General features: G+C 36.8%; 1 long non-coding RNA gene across 4 annotated transcripts; it reads left to right on the top strand.

The window, feature by feature from the left end:
* Positions 1-17,191: 17,191 nt before the first annotated feature.
* LOC131253876 (uncharacterized) lies at positions 17,192-19,717 on the top strand. 4 transcript variants are annotated; one of them, XR_009175325.1, is made up of 4 exons: positions 17,194-17,524; positions 18,484-18,539; positions 18,655-19,409; positions 19,532-19,717. It is a non-coding gene; the product is annotated as an uncharacterized LOC131253876 (long non-coding RNA). The 4 variants fall into 4 exon arrangements; XR_009175324.1 differs by having other exon boundaries at positions 17,192-17,291; positions 18,484-19,409; XR_009175322.1 differs by having other exon boundaries at positions 18,484-19,409.
* Positions 19,718-20,031: the final 314 nt, after the last annotated feature.

The raw sequence follows: 20,031 nt of genomic DNA, 5'->3' as shown, positions 1-20,031 counted from the left end.
AAATCTATAAATTACAAGTCACAACTATAAACTAACTAATCACAATAATAATTTAAGACAAAAAAAAAATGTAATATACAAGCTCATTAAGGTTTGCAAGGACAATTTTAGGCAACAGAAGGCAATGGAACAATATACACATTTTAGGTCCGGATCTTTTTTGTGAAGACCTGGACCTAGATCCAATTGGTTTCGTGGACTTATTGAATCATTGGATCTAGGCTTTTAAGTTGGGTTTGAGATAGATAAGATTATTTACACGGTCGGGCTCACCTGATGGATGGATTAGATTACACAAACATGTGCCACTTTGACACATGCATGCCATGTAAATGGTCTCATTTACATGCATATGGCTTAGGAAACCTGACAAAGTTGCCAGAATAATCAATATAAAGTTAATACACATCATGCTATTATTAACACTAATTGAACTGGACCAAATTTTTATTGGGTCTGAGTTAATGGACATGATTCAGACCTGCTACACTCAAATTTTAACGGGTCCAATTAAGGGCCCCAGTTAAAGGAAGGTAAAAGGCACCCTACCCCATCCCTATATACGTTGGACTCTATGAATTTTTGATTTATTTGGGATTCACTATAGATTATCATTTGAAAATAATTAAATAAATAAAACTATATATATAGTAAACGCAGTAACATATAGTAAACAAAAAAAAAAAATGTAAATAAAAATAGTAAATGAATTGCTTGGATTAATAGGCACTTGAGGGCCGGAGATGTGAGTGGAGGGGGAAGAATTTCCTGGCTCTAAGAAAAGAGATGATCAGGACTTTTATATCTACAATATGTAGCAAAGAGAGATTAACAAAACAAACTGGCTCAGCTTGTTGAGTCAGCCATTTTATCTGAGCCTCACTGACTGGGATGAGTGAGGCAAGGTCACCCAACTAACCCCCTATTTTTTTGTGCTAAGATCATAGATATCCAAAAAAAAAACTGACAGAGAATGGAATTATTATTATTATTATTATTAAAAAGGCATTATATGATACTCAATTCAGTCAATGGGGTAATATCCTAGATGGGCCCACCTTTCAGTATTCTAAGCCTTATCATGGCACAACCAACCACAAATTCGAAACCATCAGGCAATCAAATCCACCCAACGAAAATGGACAATCACAACCAACGGTTCAAATTCAACACTCCCATGATAGGTTATAACTTCTTGTTTCAGACCTATTAGATGTCTTCGAGTGTGAGAGTACTCTGAGTCAATTAGGACATGTCTTAAAACTATATGTGCTAAGAAAAGAGGCACAGATGCTTCGGCATTCCACAGTAGACGACAAGAAACAAGCCATCACCATGGTGACATGGATTTAAAAAAAAAAAAAACCATGTCACTATGTACATGCATACAAGGTACCCACGCTAAAAACCCTCAAAACTACATTACTGTGAATTGATATGATCCAAACGTGCCCTAATAGGATAGGATTCTAAAAATAAGGCAAATCCAAAACTTAGGTGAGCCAACACAAACGAAAACAAGGGGTGTTACAACATGGTTTCGGTGGTGACAGCTGTGGTACACCGAAACTGATTTTGAATCCTTGATTTGGGGCTGTTTGGATGCACCACCCTCAACAATGTGAAGTAATGCGCCCTAAAATCCCCAAATCCCTAAATGAGGGTCCACATCGAATCAGGAATCCACAAATTGCTAAATCCCCAAATCCCTAAATCGGTATTGAGATTGAGAGAGAGAGAGAGAGAGAGAGAGAGAGATACCTCGCCGAGCTTCAGAGACAGAGAGAGGGCGTGCGTGGGTAGGGCGTGCGGCAACGGTAGGGTGGAGAGATCAGAGAGAGAGAGAGAGAGAAGAGAGGGTGCGAGAGAGAGAGAGAGAGAAGAGAGGGTGCGAGACAGAAAGAGAGCAGAGGGCGCGAGAGAGAATGGCGTGAATTAGGGCGTCCAGAGAATGGACGCCCTAATACACTGACGTCACCAAGTTCTGTGGGCCCCACTATGATGTATTTGTTATATCCACACCGTCCATCCATTTTGAGACATCATTTTCAATCATGAGCCAAAGAATGAGACAGATTAAAATCTGTAGTAGACCCTACCACAGAAAACAACAGGGAGAGTGATTCCCACCGTTGAAACTATACTAAGGCACATCGTAATGTTTATTTGAAATCCAACCGGTTCAAAAGATTTTTTTTAAAAAAACATGAAATAAGGGAATACACAAATATCATCTTGATCAAAAACCTTCGTGGCCTTTAGAAATTTTCAATGGTGGGCGTCACTGTCCCACTGTTTTCTGTGCTGGGGTCCACTGGAGCTGTGAATTTAACTCATTCTTTGGATATTGACATAAAATGATCTCTCCAAATGGATGGAAGGTGTGGATATAAAACATACATCATGATGGAATGAGAGGTATATAAATATCAGGTGCACTACACCACATGAAAACAATAGTGATTGGATATCCATCATTAAAATCCTCCTAAGGCCCACTGTATTGTTTATTTGACATCTAATATGTTGATTAGGTCATGCAAGGCAGATGAAGGTAAAAAACAAAAATCAGCTTGATCCAAAACTTTTATGGCCCCAAAATGTTTTTCAATGGTTGACGCTCATTCAACACTATTTCCTAGATTGTGGTCCACTTAAGATTTGGATATATCTCATTTTTGGTCTCATATGTAACATGATTTCTAAAAATAGATGGACGGCATGGATGAAACGAATACATCATGGTGGGGCCCATGGAGCACCGATCACGAGCCATTGGCTGGTGTCAAGGGGAGTAGCCAATCCGACCACCAGCCAGATGAAGGAGAAAAACACAAACATCAGCTTAACTATTGTTTTTAAGAAGAAAAATTGTCTGGCCAGGTAGTTAGAAATTGCATAGTTTGCATGCTAGTAATTCAACTGTTAAGATTATGGTAACAAGAATAAAAAATTACACTTATTAGGTTTTCTGAAAATTAGATGGATAAACATTTGTTCGTAATTACACTTATTAAGTTATCTGAAAATTGGATGGATGAACATTTGTTTGTAATTACACTTATTAGGTTTTCTAAAAATCAGATGGATGAACATTTGTTTGTTGGGCGGTCAAAAAAATGAACATAATCCAGCTTCATATGTGTGACATGGATTGAAAAGAAAATTGTTAAAATAGCATCATATGTCAGACATACCCGGATGAAGGAAAATAAAAAACTAATAATAATAATTAAAAAAACAAATATCAGCTTCATCCAAAATGTGGTGTGGTCCAACAGAAATTTGGATGTGCTTCATGAGCTGACAAAACGGATGAATGGTGTGGATATACAATACTTACTTCAAGGTAGGCCCAACGGTTAGGGTTGCACCTAAATTGAGAGGTATATAAAGATCATTTTATGACCTGATCCCAAAAATGAGAGGTATATAAATCTCAGGTGCACCACACCACATGAAAACAATAGTGATTGGATATCCATCATTAAAATCCTCCTAAGGCCATTGTACTATTTATTTGACATCCAATATGTTGATTAGGTCATGCAGGGCCAGATGAAGAGAAAAAACAAAAATTAACTTGATCCAAAACTTTTATGGCCCCAGAATGTTTTTTAATGGTTGACGCTCATTCAACACTGTTTCCTGGAATGTGGTCCACTTACGATTTGGATATTTCTCATTTTTGGTCTCATACCATAAAATGATCTGTAAAAATAGATGGACGCATGGATGAAACGAATACATCATGGTGGGGCCCACAGCACCGACCACCAGCCATTGGCTGGTGTCGGGGGGAGTGGCCAATCTGTTTCTGTATTCGTAGGGCGTCTCTTAGACGCCCTACTTTCACTCACGTACACCTCACAATTTTAGTGGACCCCACTATGATGTATTTGTTATATCCACATCGTCCATCCATTTTGAGATATCATTTTAAGTCATGAGCTAAAGAATGAGGCAGATATAAATTTGTAGTGGACCCCACCACAGAAAACAGCGGGGAGAGTGATTCCCACCGTTGAAACTATCTTAGGGCCCATCGTAATGTTTATTTGAAATCCAACCTGTTGATAAGTTAAAAAATACATGAAATAAGGGAAAACACAAATATCATCTTGATATAAAACTTTTGTGGCCTTTAGAAGTTTTTGATGGTGGGCGTCACTGTCCCTGTTTTCTGTGCTGGGGTCCACTTGAGCTTAGGATTTAACTCATTCTTTGGATATTGCCCTAAAATGATCTCTCCATATGAATGGAAGGTGTGGATATAAAACATACATCATGGTAGAATGAAGAGGTATATAAATATTAGGTGGACCACACCACACGAAAACAATAGTGATTGGATATCCATCATTAAAATCCTCGGCCCACTGTATTGTTTATTTGACATCCAATCTGTTTATTAGGTTATACAGGCCTAGATGAAGGGGAAAAACAAAAATCATCTCGATCCAAAACCCCAAAATGTTTTAAATGGTTGACGCTCATTCAACACTGTTTCCTGTAATGTGGTCCATTTCATATTGGGATGTGCCTCATTTTTGGTCTTATGCTGTAAGATGATTTTTAAAAATAGATAGACGACATGGATTAAACACATACATCATGGTAGGGCCCATAGAGCACCAACCACCAACCATTGGATGGTGTTTGGGGGAGTAGCCAATCCGTTCCCCTCATTTGTGGTGTGGTCCATTTAATCTTTGGATATGATTCAATTTTTGGATAATTCTCTAAAATTATCTCAAAAAATGGATGAACGGTGTGGGTTGATCCCAAATTTTCGATAAATTCAAAACTCATGTGTACCATGCCACGCGAAACAGTGTGGAATAATGATTTCCACTGTTGATACCTTCCTTGGGCCCACAATAATGTTTATTTGACATCCAACATGTTCATAATATCAAAAAGATATAAATGAAGAGAAAACATAAACATTAGCTTGATCCAAAACTTCTATGAATGTTATTTTTAATGGTGGACGTTCAGTCCCCACTTTATAGTCCACTTAAGCTTTGGACCCGCCCCATTTTTTGGTTAATATCTTAAAATGATCCGATAAAAGCGTTGAACGGTATGGAGAAAGTCAATCCATGACTTAGGTGGGCCAAGAGCTTAAAAATAAAGTCAATCCATGACTTGGGTGGGCTACACCACATAATATAATGGAGAGGGGTTTCCTTAAAACATTTATGATCATATATTGGGCCTACCTAAATGTGATTCACATATCCAACCCACTCATTAATGTGTGTTTGGATGAGGGGTTAGACCAATTTTCAGCCGCATCCAAAACTCATGTGGGCCCCACCAAGTGCTTTTATATTTTTTAGGATGTCTTCACATAGTTTTAGATGGTATGGCCCACTTGAGTTTTGTATACAGATGATTTTTGAGATATCTTATAACCTAAAGGGGACACATCAAATCCACAGTATTGATGTTCGACACACATTATGATGGGGTCCACAAAACTTACTAACATCAATTCTTAGGTTCTCACGAGATCAGTAAGTTGGGTCACAATTTTGACCAGAATATTTGGCCCATTTTACATGTCTGGTCCATTCACTCTATTTTACTGATCAATACCCTCAATTTGACTAGTTACTCTCCTCAATCAGGCTACATATGAGAAAGATATTGGGCATATAGGATTGATCAACAATTTCAGTGAAATTTGATTTAAATATCTGAAGTTATTTACTCTTCAATCTGAACCGATTAGATTGTCCAAAAACGATTAAAGGTTCAATTAGTGGATGAGCCTAATAATTTAGGAATTTTATTTTTCATAGATAAATTTCAATTTCCATTTAAAAATAACATTCTTTTTTCAAAATGTATATTTTTTTCTCTTTTAACAAAATATTATTTTTATTATAAAATATTTCAAAAAAATTAAAATACAAAATCTAAAATTGTTTCTCAAAAATTTCAAAATGCCGATTTTTTTCTTCAAAAGCATCATTTTGTTCTCAAAATTTTTCTCAAACATTGTTAAAATTTTTAAACTTCTCAATATTCTTTTTCATGTGATATTACAAATCATTTAAATATTACTTTTTAATTTTATATATATATATATATATATATATATATATATATATATATATATATATATATAATTCCACTCATATGATATAAAAACTAAATATATATATATACAAACATACTACCTTTACCAACGGTTTTTGTTCATCGGTAAAAAAACATTAGCAACGGTTTTCATCCGTTGGGAAAAAGTTCGTCGGGAATATTTATTTTTCACGACGGAAATATTCGTCGATAAAAGTGTTTTTACCGACAGAAACTATTTCATCGGCAAAAGTGTCTAGTTTTTGGTTTTTGGTTGTGGAGGGAATTTTTGGTCGGGGTGGGAACCTTTTCCCGATGCTTTTAGTTCGTCGATAAAAATACCTTTACCGGCATTGTAGCAGATTTTTGCCGACGATTTACATCCGTCGGGAAAAATACCTTTACTGACGAAATTTATTTTCGTCAGTTATAACATTGTATCAGATTTGTGCCAACGATTTACGTCCATCGGGAAAAACACCTTTACTGACGAAATTAAATTTTATTATTGTAGCAGATTTTTGCCGACGATTTACGTCCGTCGGAAAAAACACCATTACCGACGAAATTTATTTTCGTAAGTAATAACATCGTATCAGATTTGTGCCGATGATTTACGTCCATCAGAGAAAACACCATTACCGATGAAATTCATTTTCGTCGGTAATAACGTTGTATCAGATTTGTTCCGACGATGTACGTCCGTCGGGAAAAACACCATTACCGGCAATTCATTTTCGTCGCTAATAAAATTGTATCAGATTTTTGCCAACGATTTATGTCCATTGGGAAAAAGGCTTTTACCGATGAAAAACAATTTGGTTAGTAAAAACATTAATACCGACGGTTTTGGTTCGTCGGTAAAACTCTTTCCGCGAAAGTTTTCAATATGGCGCGAAAATTTTCTCGCTTGCAAATTATAACATTATTCCCGACGAAATGTTTTGTCGGTAAAAACATTATTACCGATGGTTTTGGTTCGTCAGTAAAACTCTTTCCGCGAAAGTTTTCAATATAGCGCGAAAATTTTCTTGCTAACAAATTATAACATTATTCCCGACAAAATGTTGTCGGTAAAAACATTATTACCGACGGTTTTTAGTCATTGGGAAAACATTTACTGACGAAAAAACTTTCGTTAGTAAAAGTTGTTTCACTGACGAAAGTTTTTTCATCGGTAAAAACATTATTCCCAATGGTTTTGGTTTGTCGGTAAAACTTGTGAAAAGTGTATAACGTAAAAATTATAACATTATTTCCAATGAATGTTTCGTGGGTAAAAACATTATTACCGACGGTTTTCAGCCGTCGGGAAAACATTAACAACAAAAAAAGAGAACTTCGGTAAAACAGTGTTTTATCGACGAAAAAATTTTCGTCGGCAAAAATTTCTTCGGTAAAAGCCCTATTTCTTGTAGTGAGATCAGCAAGCGGACGGACGGTTTGGATATAACTCATACATCATGATGGGACCCACGTAACTTAGTGATGTCAACACTAGCCACATCGGTGGTGTGTGTGGTACACCAGCCAATCCGCTTCCTTCGCAAACACGACGAAATTGGATTGTGTACTGAGTTACTAATACGCTTTTATCGTTCTAAGAAGACTCTTTTGGGACCACCGTAAATGTATTTGGTTTATCCACGCCATCCATCTGTTTTTCTTCTCATTTCAAGGGTTGAGCCTAAAATTGAAGCATATTCAAAGCTGAAGTGGACCATACCACAGGAAACAATGGAAATAATGATTTCCACCGTTGAAACTTTTCTAGGGCCCACAATAATGGTTTTTTGGTCATCCAACCTGTTCATAAGATCACACAGATATGGATGAAGAGAAAAATACAAATATTAGCTTGATACATAACTTCTATGGCCCCCAAGTATTTTTCAATGGTATTCATTTAATTCACATTGTTTCCTGTGATGTGGTCCACTTGAGGTTTGGATATACTTTATTTTTGGTCTCAAGCTCTAAAATTATCTATTAAAATAGATGTACGGAGTGGATAGAATACATAGATCATGATGGGTCCCACTATAGGTAACAACAATGATGGTGGAGCGATTGGTGTGATCCAATGATTTTTATTCCAACGCGAATAAATGTTGCGTGCGGTCATGCTTCATGTGATGTGGTCCACTTGAGTGTCCGATGTGCCTCATTTTTGGGTTCACGCACTAAATTATTCTGTCCAAAAATATGGACGGGGTGGGTAAAACATACAGATCATAGTGGGCCCCAAAGAGGCACCACTAGAACCGTTTGTCTCTAGCTGGGTCCTGGTGAAATCAAATTGTGTACTGAGTTACAGAGTAGATTTTTATCATGTTGAGCAAAACTATGTTGAGCCCACCATGAATGTGTGTGGTTTATCCGTGCCGTTCATCCGTTTTTCCGGCTCATTTTATGGGTTGAACCCAAAGCTGAAGTATATCCAAAGCTCAGGTGGAGCACACCATAGGAAACAGTGTAAATTGAATGTCTGCCTTTGAAAAATTCTTCCAGCCAGAGATGTTTTGGCTCAAGCTGATATTTGTGTTCATCCATGTCTGTATAATCTTATTTAGTAAATTGGATGAACGGAGTGGATAAAATAGGTAAATTATAGTGGGCCCCACGGAGTTTACTTAGTACGGTAAGCGTACTTAGTTACTCACTACGTAATGAGCTTCCGTCCTGATGGGGTCGTACTCATGCATCTAGGGGACACGGATTGCCTTCTGAGGTAGCATCACCAGATGGCTACTACAGGGTACTCTATGGGCCCCACCATGATGTACGTGTTTAATCCTTGCCGTCCATTCATTTTGAACGTTTATTTTAGGGCATGACCTAAAAAGGAGGTATATCCAAATCTCAAATGGACCACACCACAAGAAACAATGGTGATGCAGGGATGAACGTGATGAGAATAACGACTCCGAATCCACAGAACTTCTCTGGACTCCTCACAGAGACTTCTCGAATCCACGAGGAAAGAAAGCAGAAAATAGAAATAAATTCTAATAAATTCAAAATTGATTAATTGATGAATAAAAATAAGTTCACAACCCTTTAAATAGGGGTACCAAGCAATGGGAAAGAAATCAGAATCAAACTACAACTCAAACTCCTAGAATCCGCGACTTACTATAAATAGTAAACTTACTATTTGTAGACGGTTGTGATGTCTACTAGTGCACAAGGTTTTCGGCCAAAAATAGTAAGTGTCCTATTTAGCTTCACCAAACCGTTCTCCTAATTATTCTAAGCTCTTTTCACGTTGGGCGCAACTCCTAAAGCCCGACGGATGAAGAGTTACAATCAAACTAAAACTTACTATTTATAGTAAAAACGAAATTAAAATAGGAAAATGATCGTCAATCCAGGGGTTTTTCGCAATTCTGGGCTGCGCAACCCAGCATAGCAGGGTTGGTTGGCTAAAGTAGCTCGTTCTACCCCAAAATCATATATTTTACGTCAGGTAACTCATTCCGGATTGCAAGATACGCCCGATCTAAGGTCCGACGGTCTGGATCACTCTTGTCGTCGACCGGGCCTTTTCTGATCCATCTTGGCCATGAAACTGTCCGTGACCCGCTCTACATCAAATGGTGATTCAACACTCACTATTAAAAACTTCTTGAGGGCCACAAGTTTTGGATGAAATTGATATTTTTGTTTTCTCATCATCCAAGTCTTTGTGACCTAACAAACAGATTGGATGGCAAGTAAACCCTACAGTGGACCCTAGGAAGTTTTTAACAATGGCTGTTTAATTAGTACTGTTTTCTTGTGGTGTGGTCCATTTGAGATTTGGATCTACTTTTTTTTTTTTTTTTTGCTACTGTTCTAAAATGATCTAAAAAATTAGATGAATGGCATGGATAAAACACATACATCATGATCGGCCCATAAAGCACTGTCCAATAGTTACCTAACTGCATACATCATGCCATTCCCGTGAGTGTGAGGAGTCTCGACACAAGTCATAATTTTCGAGACTCTTATTCTCAATGTCGTTGAATCGCAGCCGTCGGTGTAATCTAACAGCTCACATGAATGCTCACATGAAAGCTCTGTGCCGCCTTGTGCGCAGTAGACCGAGACTCTCTCTCTCTCCCTCTATATATATATATATATATATCACTATTAAAATTAATTGAACCTGACTGGATTTTAACCAGGTTCTAGTTGATGGACCCAACTCAAATCGGAATGTGCCTGAGTTTAACTACATCCCAAAGCTGAGCTTGGAAATCAACCCAATTGCTTGATGAATCCAAACGATTAGAGTCGGACCTATTAAAATCAAGTCAGGTCCCTTGGGTACTTGGATTCGGTAGTGATCCCTAGGTACTGAAAAAGTTTTGTGGGCCCCATCATGATGTATGTGTTTTATCCATGCCGTTCATTCATGTTGTGAGCTCATTTTAGCATATGAGCCCAAAATATGAGGGAAATCAAAAGCTCAAGTGCACCACACCATAGGATTAGTGGGGATAGTGATGTTCACTATTGAAACTTTCCTAGGGCCCACAAGATGTTTATTTGCCATCAAATCACATAAACCTGGATGAATGTGGCTCATAAGAAAATTTCAATGGTAGGCATTTAATCCCCACTGTTTCCTATAGTGTGATCCACTTGAGCCTTGGATCTATCAATTTTCGGATGATGCTCTAAAATGTGCTGGCAAAATTGTTATCTTCACTCGATCTACTACTTGAGTTATGAATTTGTGTGTGAAATTAAGTAATTTTAAAAGACTCATTTGTTTGAAATAAACTAAGTGGAGTAGGAAAAAAAAAGCAGCAGCAAAAGTAGCAAAAGTAAGTCTCTAAGTTGGCATTGGCTGGACATGCATTGGAGTTTTTTGTTTAGGGTAGGACTATATCTATGACTGATATCTATGACTGACTCGACTCGCTAGATGCCCAGTTTTATTTAGATGTTCCAACTAGCCTTTTTCAAATATGAAGGGCTAAAAAACTCATTGGATTCCAAACAAGAGAATCGTGGATATTTGGAAACCGGTTAAAGCATCTCCCACCATCAACATACTAGTGATGGAAACTTTGTATGAAATCCAAGTCGTCCATCAAGAAATGAGTCCCACACTACACCAAAATCGCCGAACTGGTACGATTGAAATTTTGGTTCAGAAACGGCTTTAAGCCGTTCCTGATTTGAAATGGTAGCGCACCATACTAGAGTCATTGTGTTATACGTTGTTCTTTCCATGGTTTTGTTGGTGTGTCCCAATTGAGTGTTGGATCTTCGTATTTCTTCCTATTATGTTTTATTGTTTTATTTTGAAACAGATGGACGGAATGGATTCGATTAAAAACCTCTAAGTGGACCCCACAAGTCCCAAGAGGCACATTGCTCAATTTGCCGCAGACTACCTATGGGTTTTAACCCTTTTCTTGCGCCAAAAGCCCTAAAATCCCTCTATTCGTCTCCGTCTCAATCTCCCTCTCCCTCTCTCAATCTCCCTCTCGTTCGATCTTCCGATCTCAACCCTCTCTCTCGATCTCCCCCTCCCTCGATCTCCCTCTCTTTCGATCTCCCTCTCCCGATCTGAACCCTCTCTCAATTTCCCTCTCCCTCAATCCCCCTCTCTTTTGATCTCCCTCTCCCGATCTGAACCCTCTCTCTCGATCTCCCTCTCCCGATCTCAACCCTCTCTTTCGATCTCCCTCTCCCAATCTCAACCTTTCAATCAGATTCAGTAGTCCGTTTTGCTAAACATATTTGCAATAAAATCTTAGGCTGTATTTGAAATTACTACATCAGCATTGAGTGGAATGGACATTGGTCCATTGGCCATTGTCTTATTTCTTCTATTTGAAGAAATGAGACCACTTTCAATCAAGACCTGGTTTGATTGGTGCTCTCCATCATGCTCAATGAAGAATGGGGTTTCTAGACTTTCCAAACGAAGCACCCCTTTCAATTGAAAGTGGCCGCAAATGCCTTTTGCACCCTCTAGCAAACTGTTTATTAATTATCATTGCATTTGTTTTCCCAAAACCATAAGTATGCCATGAGATCATTTTAGTTACTAAGCTCTATTTGTGTGTTGGTTTTGTAGGAAAGATTGGTACACCCTGATAAAAATCCTGGAGATCCCAAGGCTGCTCATAATTTTCAGGTATTATATTTACTTTAATTTACTTGTGCATCGCTAGCAAGAATCTTAGTGTATCCAAGGAATGTGAATTTTTATTGTGGGTTCTCAAATAGTCTTGTTGCAGGAAATAATCAGTGTTTGTAATACGCCATCAGTTAGATTAGATTCCCAGTCTCATGTAGATGATCAAGATGCCATTTAGGGGTGAAATTGGAGAGCAGGCCAGCTGAGCCAGCATGGGCCCATGTCCTGTTTGCTGTGAGCTGCGCTGGGACTGTGGAAAACGGCTGTTAGTTTGGATGCCTGATAGCTATCAGGCGAGGCCTGCTTTTAGATATGTGTAAGTCCTGACATGACAACCTCGTCTGGTCCAACTTGTTTAACACCATTGGAATGGATACTTGGCAAGTGGGTTTGGTGGGGACCTAGATGCTTATCTGTTATTTTCATTCATGTGGCTACAATAATTGTCTGATCTAATTTTTTGGCCTCTAGTGTCTAGATCAGAATTCTAGCTTCTAGATTAAACATTCCATTTACTCATGCTAGGAGAGGGTCCATTGATGTTGCTATAGCTGTGGTGCTCAAAGGTTCTAGCCATTCAACCTTGACATAATGGTTAAGAAGTTCTTTAAAAAAAAATAAAAAAATCTGCTCTGTATTTGATTTTCCAGATCTGCTATTACCATCTGCTTGTTTTGCTTCGATCCATCTCATTTCATTTAGAAAAAATAGATTTTTTCCATTATTTTAATAGATTCATGTGAATTTCACTTCCGTTGATTTTCACCATACAACCTTTCTACTATTGATGCATTTTCTGATTTGGCGTTTTGTTTTGTTTTTTTGTTTTTTTTTTTTAAATAGTTTTTAGCTCATTGTTTTGTTTTCGAAGCTAATATTCTTACTCATGGTTGTCTGTTGGACCGACTTAAATCCCTAATTATATGCATCTTGATGGTTTTTTTCCTCTATTAATGCATTTAGTACTTGGTTTTTTAGCTCATGGTCTGTTCTCAATGGTAATTTCATGTTCTTAGTCATATTTTGGACTGCTATAAATCCCTAATTCTATGCAATTTGATGGGTTTTTTTTGTTTTTTTTTTCTTTTTAATTATATTGATGTACTGTATGATTTGGGTTTTTCGTTTTATGTTCTTTACCCGATGAGTTTGTTTTGAAGTGAATTTCATGTTCATGGTTGTTCGTCAAATCACTGAAGTTCCCTAGTTTTATGCCTCCTAATGATTTATTTATTTATTATTATTTTCTTTTATTTTTGAATTGATGCATTTGTGATGTTTTTTAGCTTGCCGATTGGTTTCTAGTGCTGACTTCATGTTCAAAGTTGTCAATTGAGCTACTAGACTCTCCTATTTCATGCATTTAGATGATGTTTTCTTGATGCATTTTATGCTTATGTTTATTTATTTATTTAATCTATTTTTATGTTCTTAGCTCATGGGTTTGTTTTCGAAGCTAATTTCATGTTCATCATGGTGTGTTGAATCGCTAAGAGCCCCAATTCTTTATGATGTTTTTGTCCTTCTCTTGTGTAATATATTTGTACTTTGGGTTTCTATTTTGATGTTTTTTAGCTCATGGGCTTTCTTATTCTTTTTTATTTTTATTTTATCTTATTCTTTTTTTATGGAGCTTTTTTCCTGATGAATGGATTGGAAATGTATTTTAAATTATACAAACAGAAACTTGCAGTTCCTCAGCCTCAATCTGAGTCACATACACAAATTCAGTCTGCCCAACAAATTTCTCAAACCTAGCAGGTTGAGACTCAGCTCAGGCAGCAACAACTGATACAACTCCAGCAACAGTCTTTTTCTTCATCGGTCAGTAACTTATTACACATTCTTGTATATGTCACAACATGAGCTAATGCAACTGATGGATGGAAGTCGTAGCATTCCACTTGGCTCTTGCTGCATTAGGGCCCAGCTGGAATCATCACAGGTGTTCCAAGCAAGCCTATGACCTATGAAACATAAAAAGGGCCTTTTGGGCTGAAGCATTATTGGGTGCAGAAATAATGCCTGGGTTCCACTCATTGGCTGTGAGGTGAGTAGCTGAAAGTAGGACAGGATTGGGCCAAACAGTGCCAGCTGAACCATGGTATACATATGGTGCATGAGCCAATGCTATTTTATTCATTTTCTTTCTCAACCGTCTATTTCTTGGCCACTATTGAAAAGATAGGCTGCGTATAACAATTGATACATAAGCGCTTAGAAACATTACATGTGACGAAAATCAACACAAACTAAACCGACTAAATTATCGACTTCAATGTAAAAAACTTATAATTTGAAAATCAGGTTGGTTGAACAACCTTAACTCTGATTTTGTGTGCCCTTTATTTTCTTCCTTCAATGAAATAAGATAATTGTACATTTCATTTTTATCCGTGCAATAAATGTGTAATGGTATATATGAGATTGCTTTCATTTGAATGAATGAATTATTTCCTAATCAGATTCTAACATTTAATCAGACTCCTAAAGCCTCCAAGTTTTCTTATTTCCTAAATCATTATCTCGTTCCTTTTCTTATATATTTCGATATTTATTCTTTAAATGTTTATACTTATGATTCTTTATTAACTGATGTTGTTAATTAGTATTTAAGCTACCTAGTGATTTAGCAATGCATCCCTCCATTTAGGAATTTATATTGAACAAGTATAGTCATTTGAATGAAAATGCTTGTTCTTTGTGGATTCCTAAATTGTCCCATTTTGGACAGTTCGGTACCATAATATGTACTTAGGTTGTCCTCATTTTCAGTTTACATGTAGTTGAAATTTCATTAGTGTCTCCCTATATTTTCTTCAGATATGTGGTTCTTTATTAATTGGTTTCCTCTATCCATGTTTAATGGATTACATGTGGCAACTAATTAATATTGAATTTTACATATATCTAGAGAATATGGGGAGGTGCTGCCGAAATTTCGGCTTGCATGTAAACTGTATGAGGATAGTACATGGTATGTTACCGAATGAGATAGAGACAATTAGCACCTCTAGATAGAGACAATTATGATCCGTGGCTAATTTATTTGTTTCAGGTATCATTTTTTATATATAAAGTCATTTGACTGAAGTATGCCTCTCTAATCAAATGAATCATATATCTGTTTTGTTTTGATATAGGTTGAATTGAAAGATGGTGCTTGTTTTGTTTCAGGAATATAATCATATTTGTTAGAAGTCCACTTCTCTTGTTGTAGATAAGAACCTGTTGAATCAGGTATAATTGTGTGCTTACCTATATGATTTAATTTATATTTTTATTGCTTCATGTAAACATATTTGGGTTTTGATTTTTAAGCTTTTTTTCCCATTTAGGTCCTTGATAAGATCATGGGTTTCTTGAATTGCAGATTTATTAAATGAGGACTTTATTCTCTTTTTTTTTTTTTCTTTTTTTTTTTTTTGTTGTTGTTGTTGTTGTTGTTAGAATGACAGTTTAAGATGATTGTGTACAAAACTCGCTTGAGTTCTCCTTGAAAACTGCTTTGTGGTCTAATGCTGAGAAAGGTCCTTGAAATGGTAATTTGAACTTAATTACTTCAGTATGTTACAGAACTTCTGATAAATGAGAGCTGAAATAATGATTCCTGTCACTCCCATTTCAATTCTATCATGAGAACATCTGTAAGCATCTTTGGTCTAATTCACATTTTTCCATTAAGAAAAATGATTTTGACAAGTTGAATTGTGCTGAACTTTCTTTGATTAGAAAAATTGGCTAGAGTCCCAAAGCATGATATAGACTTTGATTATTTCATTCTTCTTTGTTAGACTTTGCAGTTGGCATCAGAATGTGATCCTTATTTTCTAGTTTGAGCATCATCTTTCTTTTGCCTGCAATTTTCCTAATAAATAATATCAACATAAAACCTCCATATTTTGCAGGTCATATAAGGATTTTCATGGAAGTTCGATCGTACTTCGGTTGGTCCCAGCAGTTGCAATCATGGCTTTTGCTGTGTGGGGTCTTGGGCCACTCATGCGTTATGGCCAAAACCTGTTCTTCCATGTACAATTTTATGTGCACTCCTTTTTATGTCTCTCTATCATTTTCCTGCTGCTTACCTTTGCATAGTTAACCTTAGCATATAAGCATTTAACATGCTATTTCCAATGATTGCTTGTAGCACAATGATAGTAATTGGAAAAAGAGCAGCACATGTTATGTTTTGACCTCTTACCTGCAACCTTGGCTACTGTGGACTGGAGCAACACTCATTTGCAGGTATTATTGATTTTTAACATTACCTTGTTGCTTTGTTATCATTCCCACTCTACAACATGGGGTTGGTCATGGCACCTGTTAACTACTGGTATGGGGCTTTCATGCATGGTGCTAGATCCAGTAACTCTACCATCAGAGGCAAGCCAAGCTGTTAAGCAATGACTTATGAATTTTGTAAGATCATTATCAACTGTGATGGCCTTTGCATATTGTCTACCAAGGTGAGTGTGTTTGCTGTCACTTTCCTTAAGATACAGTTTGATGAGGTTGCTGGTCCAGTGATAATCTAGTTTTTTACTGAACAGTGACAATCTAGTTTTTTCTTGACATTGATTTCAAATCATATCTATCATTGTTGTTGGCTTGCAAAGTTCTTTTAGTCAAATTCTATTCTGATATATGAAGTGGTTGTTTATTTCCATGGACGTGAAAAGATCAGTAGCAGCAGTTGGAGAGTGATGATGATGAGCAATTTTGATGTATGCGTCTTAGAAAGAATGAATAATAGGTCTTGCTCACCAACATGTGTATAGATTTTTATTTTTATTTTTTGAATATGGTTTATTATCATGCAAGATTCTCTATATCTGGGCCATATTTGATGATCCAAACCGTTCATTTAGTGGACTACAGCACGGATGGAGAAAGTTACCACGGCCCTTAGATTTTATTTCTTTGCAATGCCTTTGAAGTCTCTTAGAAAACTCTATTCATCTCATACTTTTTGTACAGGGCTTGAACGAGATTAATCCTGATACCGCTGTAATTGAGGAAAGCAACACAATGGCTCTTGCCATAGTACCACCTGGTAGGTTGCATAGTGAAATTTTTCAGTAAATTGATTTAGGGATTGTTTGGGTGGGAGCAGAAAACAAAAACATCATTAAGAGGGATACTGTTTTCCGGCTTTTTCCAATCCAAATTACATGCCAGGAGTTGTGAGTAGAGAAGAAAGGTTCATTTGGTTTGGGAATCTCAGTAACAAACCATGATGTAGCTCTGTTTCCAAGTCACAATGTGGCCGTCCATGTTGATGTTCAGGTGGTGCTTTTACAATGACTTTTACTGGCGGTCACAAAACTGCATATCTTTAATTTCAGGTTTCATTTTTTAATATGTGCCAGTTCCATAAAATAGTGTTTGATCATTGCACACAATTTCAAATTTTTCTCAGTAACATGTTCTTTCAGATACTATACACTCTTGAGTGGAGAATCTTGTAATTCCCCTGTTTCAATTAGCATATCCTAGTATCTACTCACTGCAATTTGAAGATCGGGTCCTGATTTTTATTTCTCATTCTCTCTTTTCTCGCACAGATGCTTCTGGGATCCAATGTCACAATAGTTGTTCAGGACCCATCCTTTCCCATAGTGTCATAACACCCATAACTTTCTTGGGTAGTTCATAAAACAAACATATTACAGCTGAAATCTGTGTCCGACACTTGAATGACATTACATGATCTATTTGTATGCTTATTTTCAAATCATCAATGAGCCCCAAAGGCTACTTGCTGGATAAACCAACATCTCTACCTCTATACACATTTGTTTCATCTTTTATAATCAGTCCTTATCATTACATGCATGTTCTTCATTCTCATGCTCTTTGTTGGCGCATGATTTGGTGTATCTTTGACATAATTCCTTCATTGGCCAAATTTGCTTTAGTTTCACCACCACTATCAGATATGAAATGATACTGAATTCACTTTAGTTTCACCACCACTATCAAATATCAAATATCAACAGACATTCAAGACAGTTGCTCTATATGGATCGTGTGCACCTTGGGTAAATAACTTGGCATTTCACAGCGATTGATTGATTCTAAATTGTTTGGAATCTTATAGGATTTGTGATATTTGGGATATTTTGATAAACATGATGCATAGGTGTAGTATATGCCTTTTGTTAATGTTTGGAGCAATCAATAGTTGTGAAGCTAGTTCCATTACATTAACTAGAATTCTTTGCTTGCTTTATTCCTATTTTCAGGAAATGGTGAAGGGTCACTACACCAAAATCGCACATCTATTGGATTTGATGAATTGGTAAACAGTACACAGACTGCTGAAATTCCAATTTTGTTGATTTTTCCTTTTTTCCAAAGGGTGGACTTCGTCTAACATTTCAGAATGCACTATGCCCATTTGCTTTTATATGCAGAAATGAGGTTGATCAAAGACTATAACTTCTGGAGTTGCTTATCTTTTAAGGCTGAGAGGAATCGGTACTTATGTGTCTGGTTCGATCTTCCCTCAAAGTGAGATTGTAGAAATTGATGTGCGCACACATCTGCAAATTGAAAAAATAACATGTTACAGCTACATCGGGATGCCTAGTGATTGGGCAGCATGATGGGTCAATTTGCTGCTTCCAACTTGGCTTACTTGACCAGAGTGCACTAGGTATTCTTTTAATAATGGGAAGATTATATATGCATGAATGTGTTCACTTTTCTTCTTCTTTATTCTGTGTTTATACAACATTATATGAAGGCACAAATGTTACTTGTCTCTTGCACAACACAGCAAAAGAAACTTTTATTGAGGAAACAATGAGTCAATGACCCATATTTTGCTAGTGATGAACAATAGTTTCCTAGGGTCAATGTCTTTCAACAGTAGCTGTTAAATAGCATTTGGATATGTGTCATTCAAGAAATTGACTTTTGTTGGCTGGCTTTTATTATTATCTTTTGAATCATAAGCTAATATCTATCAGTTGTGTGGCCCACTGTCTAATCTTCAGCAAATGAATTAGCTGTGATCATTTGTTAGATCTAGATATTCATTGGAGTTTCAGCTTCCCTCCTTTAACATGATTGAAGGCGGTCTTTAGAAAATGTGATAGGTGGGGTTGTGGACAATGCTTGAGTATGTGAAGCTGGCTTGAAAGCAGTTCAATCCGGACTTGCATAGGTACAGTGATTCAACTGTCTTGAACTACTTTATCTGAACTCTACTGCTGCTTCTGCCAACAAGATTATGCATATCTTTTGTCCTTTCCTGTGGAACTGTTCCTAGTGATCATTGTTGTGCAGGCTGAAGAGGATGAGAGTTATATCTTTATATCATCAATGCTCAGCTTATTGGCTTAGTATGGTATACGGCCACATGCAATAAATGCTTCTGCTATTGCTAATAGTGCAAAGGTATATCTGTATGATAAGTTTTTGTGTTAATCCAATCTTTTGAATCCTTTATCAGCTTGATTTTGTAAATTCAATTTGGCCTTTACAGAATTTTATGGTGGCATGTTTCTTTTAAATCAATGCAGATCTGTGACATGCAATATGCCATCATTTAGGATTAGAATAAGAAAGGGCATGAAGACCCATTATAGTTGTTATGCAACCTAAACAATGTGGAAACAAATTTTCCTCACATAATGAAAGTATTTTATTCAAGCCCACCATTCATCTTTTCAACTCATTTTCAAGCTTGAATCCGAAAATGAGACAGATCCAAATCTAAGGTGGGCCACACCATAGTAAATTACGTAATTGCTGTGAAATATATAGAGAGAGGGCAGAAGGTTAGA

Source organism: Magnolia sinica, chromosome 8 (genome assembly GCF_029962835.1).
Source record: "Magnolia sinica isolate HGM2019 chromosome 8, MsV1, whole genome shotgun sequence".
NCBI classification, from domain to species: Eukaryota; Viridiplantae; Streptophyta; class Magnoliopsida; order Magnoliales; family Magnoliaceae; genus Magnolia; species Magnolia sinica.
This window is presented reverse-complemented; position numbering and strand designations above follow the sequence as displayed.